The sequence below is a fragment of the Prosopis cineraria genome, unplaced genomic scaffold, assembly GCF_029017545.1.
Source record: "Prosopis cineraria cultivar Desert tree isolate PC_DT_omini unplaced genomic scaffold, ASM2901754v1 PC12, whole genome shotgun sequence".
NCBI lineage: Eukaryota > Viridiplantae > Streptophyta > Magnoliopsida > Fabales > Fabaceae > Prosopis > Prosopis cineraria.
In genome coordinates this window covers 1,634,458-1,648,530 of record NW_026555343.1, presented here as the reverse complement: position 1 = coordinate 1,648,530, position 14,073 = coordinate 1,634,458, and positions in this window count along the sequence as shown.

Below are 14,073 nucleotides of genomic sequence, written 5' to 3'. Positions count from 1 at the left end.
AATTTTTTTTGGTTTTCTCAAGAATAGGGACAAAGGTCATAGCACTTGCTCGCTTTGTTTAAAAGTGGAATACGCAAGTACTTATCCAAATCAGTTGTAAGTCCAATCTCCAATCTTCTGCTAAGATTATAGGCTCTATTGAAATTGACATTTCAAGAGAAACAAACTATTGTTTTAGTCTTGTTTATGCTTTGTCTCGAAACTTGATGGAATTTTTCCATGCACATATTTATACAATTAGCTTGGCTAGAATCAGCCAACCCAAACAAAATTATATCATCTGTAAAAAATAAATGAGATATCTTGAGACCATCCCTATTCAAAACAATCGGATTCCAATCTCCACTGGCATTTTCCACTAGTCCCTAAATTTATGTTGCTAACTCTTCCCCCTAAAATTAAATTCCTTTACTCCATCATCATTATTATTTTTATATATTTTAGGATATTACATACAAGCTTCATATCCTTATGTAGAGCAAGAGAGAGATGAAGATTGCTTGCATTGTCAGCTTTTTCACATGGGCCCTACATTAATAACATCTCTTTCTTAAAAAGTAAATGGAAGGTGTTAGGTGTTTTAATTTTATAAGTTTATGATTTATTTTGTATCACATAATAGTATAAACTATTCAATATTTTTTGAAAAATAGTTCATAACTAAATTTACATATTTATCCTATTTTAATCTTATATTTTTATAAATAATAATTGTTAAAATATTTGAATCAAAACAAATATGATTAGGAAATAAATCAATGAATTAATAATTTCCTCTAAATTATATTAGACATGCTAAAATAACATTAAATCCTTGGCCAAAAAAAAACGTTAAATCACAATGGTAACTAGATTTTTTTTATCAAGATCTGCCATCATGTGTGAAACACGTTGTTATTTGTAGTCCCCATAAGTAATTAGTTTAGTAGTTGTTTGGACCTAAAATAAAAGGTCAAGTTAACAAAAACTCAAAATGACAAAGCTAAAGGAATGAGAAATGTTAGGCCTAATACTCAACTGAAAAAAAGGCCCAATCCGTTCCCAGATAAGATTTCGTGCTAAGAACGTGCTATGGCAAGGGGCGCAGCCCTTGAGTCTCACTGGACCATGCCTAATGATGGCAGATGTTTCGCATATGGGCTCCTAATCCTTTAGGCACAGCAGTCTCAAGCGTACAAGTATAACAAGAATCCAACTAATGAAATCAAGGAGGGACACAATCCACACGCATAGTGGAATCATTGCTTAGTTTTAAATCAAATTTACTTTGCACTTAGGCTTAAGCTTTGTTATTTCAATTTTGCAATTGTAATCTTTGCAACTTTATATTTCAATTCTAACAATCAAATCATCTTTACATTATTATCTTTACATTTTTACATTCGAGTAAATTGAGATAAGAGAGTCCAAAAACTTTTTTATCATATTTGAGACTTCACATCTCAAACATGTTTGGTAATCGTATTATTTAAATACACCGAATAAACTGTGATGAACAACAATGATATTGAGTAAAGGTTAAAACTTGATCCTTTCAGTTTTTTTTTTCCACCTGAAATGATAGATATCGAGCCTAACCATCTCATACCTACACACACACACACACACACACACACACACACACACACACAATTGCTTGTTAAGTATTAATTTTAATTATATATTTTCGTTAGATAAATAATACTCCCTCTTATCTCTATTATAAAGTGTTTTTAACAACTTTATCAGAACCAAAAAATTATCAACTCATTTGATATGTCTTAAAATGAAAAAATATTTAACTTTATCCTATTAAAATTAGGAAGAGAAAGAGACACAATATACAATGAGCCATAAAATTAAATTTATAATAGGGATAAAATTAGAAAATGTTAATAAATGACTCTCCATATGCCTTATTTAATTTAAGGACAAAAAAAGAACCCTTCTAAAAGTTGTTCTATAATATAAACTAAAGGGAGTAATATATCATATCTCTTAAATAATTTCACCTTATATCTCAAAACTCCTTCACACCTGTACTCACATTAGAGTTTATTAAAAAAAACCAAAAAGAAAATCCCATTCACTTTAAATAAAGAATCCTTATTTTTTATACTCTCTCTATTTAAAAATGTAAAATATTTTTAACTGAATCTCGCCCCTCAATAAAGTTGTTACCCACTTTCCAATCAACTTTATCTTTTTATATTTACCTTTATTAAATACTCTACAATAAATATAAAGTCATTATTAATAGAGGCATTTTTTTTAAAAAAGGCAATGATTACACCTTGAAAAGACTAAAAATGCCTTACATTTTTTAATATCAAACTTCTCAAAAAATACCTTATATTTTTTAACGAAGGGAGTACATTTGATCAAGAGTTTGAGTCTTTAGACTAATATGTTCATGAACAAACAAAGACCTTTCTTACAATGAGGATTTTTTAAATATTTTTATGTTTAAAAATGTATTATTATTAATAAAAATATAGACTAAAAGTATATTTTTATAAATTATTACTGCCTGAAAATTTATCAAATATAAATATAAACGTCCACACTTAAATTATATACTTTCTCTTTCTCAAATTATAAAATACTTTTGGGAGAAATTAAATATCTCAACATATAAGATACTTTAAAAATACTAAATTTTTATTAAATATGTTTATTCTAATGTTATTCTTTCTCTTTCTATTTAATTTTTGTCTCTCTCTCTTTTCAATATATTAAATAAATAATATTTTTAAAAATTTATATTTTTATTTTAAAAATATAAAGTTGTTAAGTGTATTTAATAAGATTTATTAGTATAAAAATTTTTATTCAAAAATATGTTATAATTTAAGATAAAGAGAGTATTATATTTGATAGATCTTTCATCACCAACAAATTAGCTTGTCATTGAATATCACAAATTAATGAGTTCATACTTTTGATTCCTATCCGCATGCCTTTCATTGCTATTTAATATATCCACAACAAAACAAAGCATTTTCAAGTTAATATTTTTGACAGGCCCAACTTAAAGTTAACAAAATCCGTTTTTCAATAAATAGTATTAGCCATTAAAATAATGTTAGTCAATATTAAAGTTGTATTTTCAACACCATATCAATATAGTATTTTTTTTAACTTATATATAAAATTATTATTATTATTATTATTATTATATAGTATTATTCCCTGTCCATATTAAATTTGCTAAAGTATCATAAGTTTTCTATAGTTCTCATATATTTATTCAAAAAAAGTAGTTTCGGCAATTTTTTTTCCATTTTTTGTCCAAACTCCAAACATCACCATAAAAAATGAATCCATTTTTTTTTAAAAAAATTATTCTCTTCAAATTATAATATAAGTCATTATTAATTATTTTACGTTTTTAGAAAAATTTTGTTGAAATTTTAATTTTTTAAAATTTTTTACATCTTTTTAATTGTGTCTTTAAATGTGATAAATATAATATTTAACTTATTCAAAATATATTCATTAATTACTCAATAAAATAAGAGTATAATTAAAAATATATATAACACATATTCAATACCTTATATTTTAAATTAAATAATATTTTTAAAAAGCAATTTATATTACCTTAGGAGAAAGTATCCATTAAAATTACACTTACTTGATAGCCCACAACTAGTACTGGGCAAATAGGTTACGGGCTAGCTCGTGAGTTGGCACTTTTGTAAGTTGAGTTGGGCCAGCCCATCAAATAAAATGGGCTAAAAATTTTAATCCAACTCATTTTCTAGCGGGCTAGCCAACTCACGAGTTGGCCCGTAAAAAATTATTAATTTTTTTAATAATTTAAAATTTATATAATATAAATTTATATATTTATTTCATATTTTAAAGCAAATTAGTAATTAAAAAAATTATAAATAAATAAAATAAACATAAAATTTAACCAAGCAAATTCATTTTGTTAGATTTTTACTATCAATCATCTTTTTGCCTAGGTGTGCTATCTTTGTCACTAAGAAAGAAAATTTAAATATAAACTCATATTATTTTTCTCAGTGAATTCATATTTATAATTTCAATCAATAAATCTTATGAGATTAATAAATAATATATATTTAAAATATTTCTATAAAAACTAATAAATCATCTTCACAAATTATAACAAAAATTTTATTTGTAAATTGTAAAAAAGATTTACACTATATTTCAAATGACAAGAACATATTTGAAAATCATAAATTATATATTTAAGAAATATTATCGTTATTAAAGATTTATAAAAAGATATAATGTAATTAAAAAATAAAAAATTATTTTTTTAAATAATGCTAGCCCACGGCCAGCTTGTTTAGCCCGTAGGCTAGCCCTTTTTAGTTCACTATTTTTGCAGGTTGGGCTAACCCAGCTCGTTTTAAAAAATGGACTAATTTTTTCAACCCAACTTGTTAAATTATGTGGATTAAATGGACTAGCTCGCGAGCTCAACTCATTTTTTTGGCTCTACCCACAGCCATGGGCACAATTAATATGCTGCATAAAAAATTAAAAGGCCTGCATCAAGTAATACAATGGATAAAATTTTGTTGTATACGTGTATAAAATGCAATCTTTTTCTTCTTATTTCTTTCTTTTCGATGAAATGCACTAATACAGTAAAATCATCCTCTGTTCAATCATGGCAACAACAAAAAAAAAAATAAAGAGGAAAGAAAATTAGGAGATAAAAGTAGAAGATTTTTATTTTTTTCAGGGCTTAACATAAAGTTTCCCTTTAATTTTCCCCATCTCTAAAGAAAAATTAAGGAAAAACAAGGGTGAGAAATGTCCTTTTTCGATAGTTTTTTCTCTAACTTTTCATATTCTTATTTTCTTTTCATTCCAAACAGAATTTTGTTTAAATATTTATTATTAATTTTTGAGGTTATATTGTGATAATTTAATAAAATAGATACTAATAAAATAAGAATAAATAAGTAAATTATCTTCTGAACTTTAGATCTAAAAGCATTATAAATTCTAAGCTAGTTTATTATGTAAATTATTTTCTTAACTTTTAAAAATGATATAATTTGGCCATTGTCATTAACAAAAATTAACTTTCACCAGAAAAAAAGACCAAATTTTTTTATCATTTTCTGTAAATTTTTGGATTATTGTTTATAATTTTTAGGTCCTTTATTGTAATTTTTTGATCCTTCTCTATAATTTTTTTATTTTTTTATTATTTTTTAGTCAATTAATGGTAAAAGTTAATTTTTGTTAATGACCAAAGCTAGATTATATTGTTTTTAAAAGTTAAAAAAATAGTTTACATAATAAACGAGTTTATAGCCTATAGCATTACTATAATTAAGGTTTAAGTGGGTAACTTGCTTATTTACCCTTAAAATAAATTAGTGATTACTTGTTTTGTCTTATTTATTAGGTATTTTTAACATATTTCATGGGAACTAAGAAAAATTTTAAAACTCATTAATTATGTCTTGAAATTTCATAATTTTTTAATTTTATCCCTATTAAATATATATACTTTAGCCACATATTTTCTCTCTCCAACCTTTTATAAAGGTCATATAGAAAAATTTATGATGAAAGTTTAATAAAGTGATTTATAAATAGGATAAAAAATCTTCTCTCTCTATTTTATAAGGGCGACGAGAGGGAGTAGCTAGTTTGGTTCACAATGAGAAACTCAAAGACTGTCTTTGCCATAGTCTTGTTGCAATGAACTAGCCCATTACTTAACAATTCCTCAAAATTTGTGTATTTATTTCACATAATACTTTCGTTCAATTTCCATCTGGGATGACTACTACCACAAAAAATACCCATATTTGATGCTTATTTTTCACAATACTTGACGGTTTAACCGTCAAGTAAGGGTGCAACATATATTAAAGAAATAATACTTGATGATTTTTAACCGTTAAGTATTAATCTTATACTTGACGGTTATTTGAAAAAAACCGTCAAATATATGAACTAAATATCACTTTTTAGAATAAATACTTGACGCTTGTTTCAAAACAAGCGTCAAGTATTTGTAAATACTTGACAGTTATAAGGAAACAAGCGTCAAGTATTTATGGCCAAACACTTGACGCTTGTTTCCTTATAACCGTCAAGTATTTACAAATACTTAACTCTTGTTTCCTCATAACTGTCAAGTATTTAACAAATACTTGATGCTTATTTTGAAACAAGCGTCAACTATATTGATATTTGATGGTTATTTTAAAGTAACCGTCAAGTATTTATGGTATAATTTTTTTAAATATGGTGGCTGCTTTTAAAGCAGCCCTCTGTATAAAGATATAGATAAAAATAAAAACCAGTCAGCCAGCAACAAAAATAATGCAATATAATGAATGTTTATAATAGTATCTCCTATCTAATTAACATAAAAATTCATATACATTTGACCTTGAAATCTAAAAATTATATGCTTAACTTATTTGCAAACTAATGTTCCAAAACTAAGTGGCCTATCCTATAAAAATTGGCCCAGAAAATGTGTATATAAATGTAACTAACTATTGTACCGGCCTAACTACTGTTGCTACCCACATATTGAAAACATATTGGGCCACCTCTTCAAGGACCTCTTCTACATGTGCAGCCATATAACGAACGCAATAGACGTCCTCGAAGTACTGTAAGCAAATAGTCACAATAATTTCAAGTTAATAGGTAGCTAATTAAAATTGTTTAAAATTTATAATTGAAGTGTAATTAAATTTTATATATATACCTTGTCAAATAATGTGGTAGGGGCATGAGTGATAATGTCCTTCATGAACTTCATCAAGTAATAACCACAGTTATTGCTCTGATCTGGCTGGAATGGACACTGTAAAAAAAACACATATCACTGAAATTGTAAAATATAATGAGACAGTTTCTTGATTAAAAACTTAACCAACTGAATGAATACCTTAATAGTGATCCATTTCTCTAAAGATTCGAATGCCCTCATCTTAGCACTTGACGAATCATCCTCGTAGCCGAAGCATAGGTCTCAAGAGAGTCATGGAATTTGTTTTCTACAACAGGCATAGGCACTGCATGTAGCGAAACCATGGCTGACTCTTTAGTATGGCCCGACACCTTGCCCTTCAATTTGCTTTTCCCCCTTGGCTATACAATGAAAAAGTTAGACATATATATATATATATATATATACATATATTAAAGATTCTAAATAATTTTATAAATCATATATACCTTTTTCTTTGTTGGCAAGAGGTCCTTTGGCGGCTTTGGGTCCTTTGGTGGCTTTGGTGTACCAACCATAACAAGGTGGCTAGGCCATGCAATGAAGCTCCCCAACCCATCTCCTACCGTCTGCATCTCATTGGTAGGATAAGGTAATGGATACTTGGGATCGATTGCAACAAGCAAGGAAACCCTAATGCAATCGGGCGGGATGAGAAGTTTATGGATTGTGTCCCCGACAATGTTATACACGCGTCCTGTTGCAACTACTTTGCGTGACGGATCGTCTGCTAAACAGTTGTAGTCATTCTCGCCCTAAATAAATAAAGAATGTCAGTTGTTTAGATAAAAAATTAGTTAAGCAAATTTAGAAGAGAAAATACATTACCTCGAGTATTTTGTCTGAAGGGACTGTGCAGCTATCTTTTCCGCTAGGGCTAACGTCAGCCAAAAGCCTCCTAGGGATTTGCCCCTTCAATAGCATGTCAATTAACTTCGCCTGGGCTTTTAGCTGTTGCTTCATAATAGCTTGCTCTTCTCTCAACTCTTGGACCTCGGATGAAGAAGCCGATGTTTGCTTTTTAATTTTGCCAAAGTATTGCTTCTTTGTGACACCGAAGCCGACACCTCTAACACGACTAGGGTGGTCAAGGGTCCCCAACACTCTAGCTAAGATATCCTCATGCTCAGTAAGCTTGCCCTGTGATACTTCTTGAGAGAGGGAATTCTGTGAAAAGTAGAGCTAATTAGTATGCATTTTAATAATCATTTATTAATTGATAGAAAAGAATAACACTTACACTTTTTTCAACAACCTCTTTCACACGAGGGTTGTCAATCACTCCATCTTTATTTGTTCGTGCCAATGCCTAAAGTCTTTGGCGAGATATGGTAACATCCGATCCCTCAGCCTCCACTTCTTTCTACTCCACGCCTGCATACCCTAACCTCCTTGCTCTATAAGGGTATTCATTCTTGGCCACTCTCTCCTTATTTTGGGCGCTCAGTTCCTTTAATCAATAACAAAAATATCCTATTAGTACACATAGATACATTCAATAAAAGGCACTAAAATTTAAATTTTAGAAACATAAATACCTTAAATTCCTTCTCGTGCTAAGAGACAACAAAAGCATCCCAATCTTCTTGCTTTACTAAAGGCTGTAATAGGGGAGGAACTTGGGTTACAAATTCAGCATCAGGGTCTTTCAAATATTTTTGTGTAATAAAATGTCTAAAAGATCGTAATGCCCTCCCAGCCTTTTGAAGGACAAAATCCTTCTTGCTCTCATCTATTTTAAATCCTGACTGTAAAATAAAATAAATATGTTAGGTGCATTAATTTAAAATATTATAATAGAATATAACTTAGTCAAATGCAACTTACAGATACAGTCTCCCAAAAAATGTCCTTCGTGGCTTGATCAACTTTGCGCCATGACTTCTGCATGATAGGTACAGTTGTCTTTGTCACAACCCCAATATAGCTTATAAACTTTACAGATTTGATGGCTTGGCCTTTCTTGTTCCACTACACTGCTATTTTTTCCTTACAGCTCTTGCTTTTGTGACTTATTCCATTATTGTTAGGCCTGGCTAAATATTGTTATATTCCTGCTTCAATTTTTTTTATGACGACGGAGCATTAGTAGAAGTTATAGCGGGATCTAATGGAGGGATTTCAATGGACTCAGAATTTGAATCCATTTACCTGTAATAAAATAAAATTCCAAAATTAATCAACCATGATTAATTCAAAAAATTAATCAACCATAATTAATTCAAATATAATCGACTATATTAATTTAAACATGAAACAAAAATGACATAATTAATTCAAATATTAATGAATTATACTAATTCAAACATGAAAAAAATGGCATAATTAATTCAAATATTAATCAATTATACTAATTCAAACATAAAAAAATGGCATAATTAATTCAAAGGTTACATGTTCAAGTTGCTCTTTTTCATTTCCTTGAATTTGGTTTTTTACTTCCCCCTCCTTGAAATATTTTCTTCTTATGCTGAAATAATTTACTCCTCTTTGAAATCCAAATGCCTTTATTGTGATCATTTCTCATGTATAGAGCTTCATCAGCAGTGTCGTTACTTTGATTTGATGTCCCTTCAAATGGGTCATCTTCAATTTCTATATTTTTATTTATTTTTTCATGTAACATAAGAATAGACCACCCCTTATTAGTAGGGTCAGGGACATAAAACACTTGTTTAGCTTGTTACGCTAAAATAAAAGGCTCATCCTTATACCCTTCCTTGTTCAAATTGACTTGTACAAATCCAAATTGATAATCAAATTTTAAGCTATTTTTTCGATCAATCCACTTACACCCAAAGACTGGAACTCGAAAGGATATGTAATCTAAATCTCATATATGCTCAATTACACCAAAATATGACATGTTTTCATAGATAGAATTTTTATCCTTAGTGCTGGAAATATGCATGGAATGAGCTACAAGAGTTACACCACTATTTTGCATTGTGCTCCTATCATCTTGCTCCCTTGTATAAAATATGTATCTGTTGACAAGGTAAACAGTGTAAGAAATGGCCTGTCTGCTTGGACCGTTAGCTAACCATCTCAATTTTTTAGAAACTGAATTGGAATTAACATTTAACATTTGAATAATGTGCTCCTTAAACCATCTTATAAAAGTTTTATTGTGTTCCCTAGCATACCAAATTTTTAATTTATTGAGATTGTCCCTCCTAAGTTCAGCCATATGCTTGTCTACATACTCTTCAACCTCTTTAGTGTTGTGCAACATATATAGGTGGGCTTGCTCCCACTGTACACTTGACATAGTAATGACTTTATTTCCCATGATCCCCTCTCCACTTATTCTACCCATATGTCGAGACTTTGGAAGCCCAACATAGCTAATATGACTCAGGTACTCAGTATAAAAGTCAACAGCCTCTTCACAAATATACCGTTCAACAATACAACCCTTCGGTTGACTTCGATTTTTCACATAACCTTTCAAAATCTTCATATAGTACTTAATAGGATACATCCATCTTAAATAAGCAGGCCCACACATTTAAACCTCAACTAAGTGAGCAGTTAGGTGGATCATAATATCAAAGAATATCGGTAGAAAATACATCTCAAGCTCACACAGTGTTAATACAATTCAAGCTTGTAACCTTGGCAACTTATGTGGGTTAATCACTTTACTACAAATGGACTTGAAAAAAAAATATAACTTAGTGATTGTCCCTCATACTTTAGGGGGTAAAATTGCACGTATAGCAACTAGAATGAAATCCTCCATTAAAACATGGCAATCGTGAGACTTTAAGCCCTTTAACTTTAAATCTTTCATTGATACAATGTTTTTTATGTTTGAAGAGTAACCTTCAGGAACTTTAACTGTATTAAGGAACTCACAAAATACAATTTTCTCTTTCTTAGATAGCGTATAAGCTGTCGAAGGGAGAAAGGTACGGTTCCCCTTATCTTGGGGTGCTAATTCTTCTCTTATTCTTAAAGAAATCATATCTAACCTTGCTTTTATACCATCTTTTATTTTTCCTGACACTTGGAGTAAAGTCCCAATAAGACTTTCATAGACATTTTTCTCAATATACATGACATCAAGAATATGCCGAACATCCAAGGTGGTCCAATAAGGGAGTTCAAAGAAAATAGATCTCTTTTTCCATCCGGTTGTCCCAAGGTGCCTTGCAGATGGTTTGCCAAATTCAATATCCAAATCCTTAATCTTCTCAAACAACTCATCACCAGTTAACGACAAAGGTGTCTTACCTTCTTCTGGATTTCCATTGAACACTTTTCTCAACCGCCGATAATGATGTTCTTAGTGTAAAAACCTACGGTGCCTGAGGTAAACATTCTTCATCCTATGTTGAAGCCTCATAGAATGTGTTCCCTCTTCACAAATAGGGTATCCAAGTTGTCCTTTAATGCTATACCCTGACAGATTACCATAAGCAGGAAAGTCATTGATTGTACCGAAGAGCATAGCTCTTAAATTAAATCTTTCTTCTCTATACCCATCATATACCTCTATACCTGGCTCCCACATGATCTTCAAGTCATCAATTAGAGAAGTCAAATATATATCTATATCATTCCCAGGTTGCTTGGGTCCCACAATTAGCATGGACAACATCATATACTTGCACTTCATGCAAAGCCATGGAGGAAGGTTATAAATCACCAAAATGACTGGCCAAGTACTGTGGCTACTACTTTAAATCCCATGAGGATTCATCCCGTCGGTAGACATGCAAGGCATAAATTCCTACTCTCTTCCCAAAATTCAGGGTACTCATAATCAATCTTTCTCCATTGTGGAGAATCAGCAGGATGACGAAGCATGCCATCTTTTATCCTTTCATCCACATGCTATGTTAAGCTTTTCACAATTTCTGCACTGCTATATATGCATCTAAATCTAGGCACGATTGGAAAATACCACAGTGCCTTCACGAGACTTGAGCCGTTCTGCTTGTAGCGTGAGGCATTACATTTCGAACACTCGGTTAACGACGCATATTCATTCCAAAATAAAAGGCAATCATTAGGGCATGAGTGTATCTTTTCATAACTCATGCCAATTGATCGTAATACTTATTTTGCATCATATGTTCGACAAGGAAGCTCATTTTCCTTAGGAAGTAATTTTACTTTCAAATACCCAAGCAACTCAGTAAAGCTCGCATCACTCCATCCATGTTTTGCCTTCATATTATACACTTTTAACACTGTTGACAACTTTGATGCACTACAACCAGCATAGAATGATGTCTCCGCATCACTTTTCAACTTCTTAAACATTTTCGGACAATCCTTGAGGTCCTCTTCAACTACTTTGGCCATCTGTTCAAGACAATCTTCCTCAAGTGTGTATGTGTCAAAATCATCAAGAGATGATACACAGCTTTCACTATGCTTCTGGCTGCAACCAATATCATCTCTTGTCTCTCCATGCATTGTCCAACACTTGTAACTTTAGTCCATCCTATTAATCACTAAGTGTTCTTCACAAGTATCTGGACTAACCCACTTCAAAGACCGCACTTTAAACATGGGTAAACAATCTTAGTAGGATCCTCCGCATGTTTAACTGCAAGCTTAACAAAATTTACCACCCCATCCCAATATTCTTTGGATAGACGATTGGCAGACATCCATTCCTTATCCATAATTCCTACAAAGATTAAGAGAAAAATATAATTAGTGACTTTGACTACTCATAGATAGTAGGAGAATTAGATACAAAAATCAATCAGTCAATAAGTCACTAACCATATGTTTGCACATTTCCTCTTTAATCTTATTTAAAACTAATAATTATATTTTAATGCTAGCCATTGAAATAATTTCGGCAGCATAACGACTTGAAAAAGAGAGTTTCTCGAGCTTTATCCCCTATCTCTATTAATCTAAATGACAACAACAATAGCATCCACAACAACAATCACATAAAGTTATGTTCAAGAATAATTTAAAAAAAATTGATAGTATATATAACAGCTTAAAATGAGTATTATCAGGTCTTTATGCCTTTAGAAAAATCAAGTTATCCATAATGAGACTATATATGATCCAACAATAATAATAACAACATTAATAAGAAACTCAATTTTAATTAAAATCATATTAAACCACATCAAACATTATATAAATATCAATTTAAAATCTCAAAAATATTTTTTCATAAGCCAATTTTCAATCAATTGAAAAACTAGTGATGTGAAAATTAACGACTCAAGGAATATAAATCTAAATTAATCATTCAATTCCAGAACAAACACTCAGAACTTAAAAACAAGGTAATTAGGTGGTATACTATTTTCAAATCCTTAATGAATCTCCTCATATCAGCAAAATAATCCATTAATTCAATAATTAAGCACTCAAAAACTCAAAACTTCAAACACCCACTAAGAAGAACAACAATGCAGATCAAAATAAGTAGCACAGAAACTATTTATTGCATATGAAAATTAAAATCAACAACCCATACATTCAAAATGAAGATTAATGATTAGAAAAGTAAGAACCTACCTCAACAAAAACAGGGAACGCCAAATATGCAGAAAAACAGAGACGAGAGTGTGTTGCAGAGTGGTAGAGACCGAGAATCCAAACGAACGAGTGCTCACGAGACTTATGGAGGCCGAGAATCAAAAACCCCTCAAGAATCGAGACCGAAAATGTGTTTTTTGGCAGTTAGAGTGACAAAATATAGGTTTCGGTGGCTCTGAGTTTTTTTTCTGAAGACGAAGGATCTGCAGAAATAGAGAGCGAAAAAAAATCTGAAGGGAATTTAAATGATAACACTTGATGTTATTATGAAATAACCGTCAAGTATTACATATTTGATGCTTCTTTAACCGTCAAGTATATGATAGACAAACTTGACAGTTATTTCAAAACAAGCGTCAAGTATATGGAAAAATTTAATTTTTTTTCTACTATTAATTTGACGTTTGTTTATTAAAGACCGACGTATAAATTTTAGCTTTATATTACAATTATTTATAAAAAAACATCAAATATATATACTTGACGGTTATCTTTAAATAACCGTCAAGTATCTTCCTGAATATTTAATGCTTGTTTCGTAAAAAGCGTCAAGTATTCTCTGCCTTTTTTATTTGTCATTTTTTTCAAATAAACATCAATTATAGGGCGTCAATTATACACTTTTCTGGAACAGTGGACTATCTTTTTCTTTATTTTGAGACACGCTTATATTCATTCTTCTTGAACAATTCTTCAATGTCCAATAGGAAGAGGGTTTACGTTGAAGCTTGTCTTTTTGCATGTCGGTTTCTCTGTTCTGAAAATGAAGGCCGAACCAAATGCTAACCACATCGCACCGCCGGCTATTATAT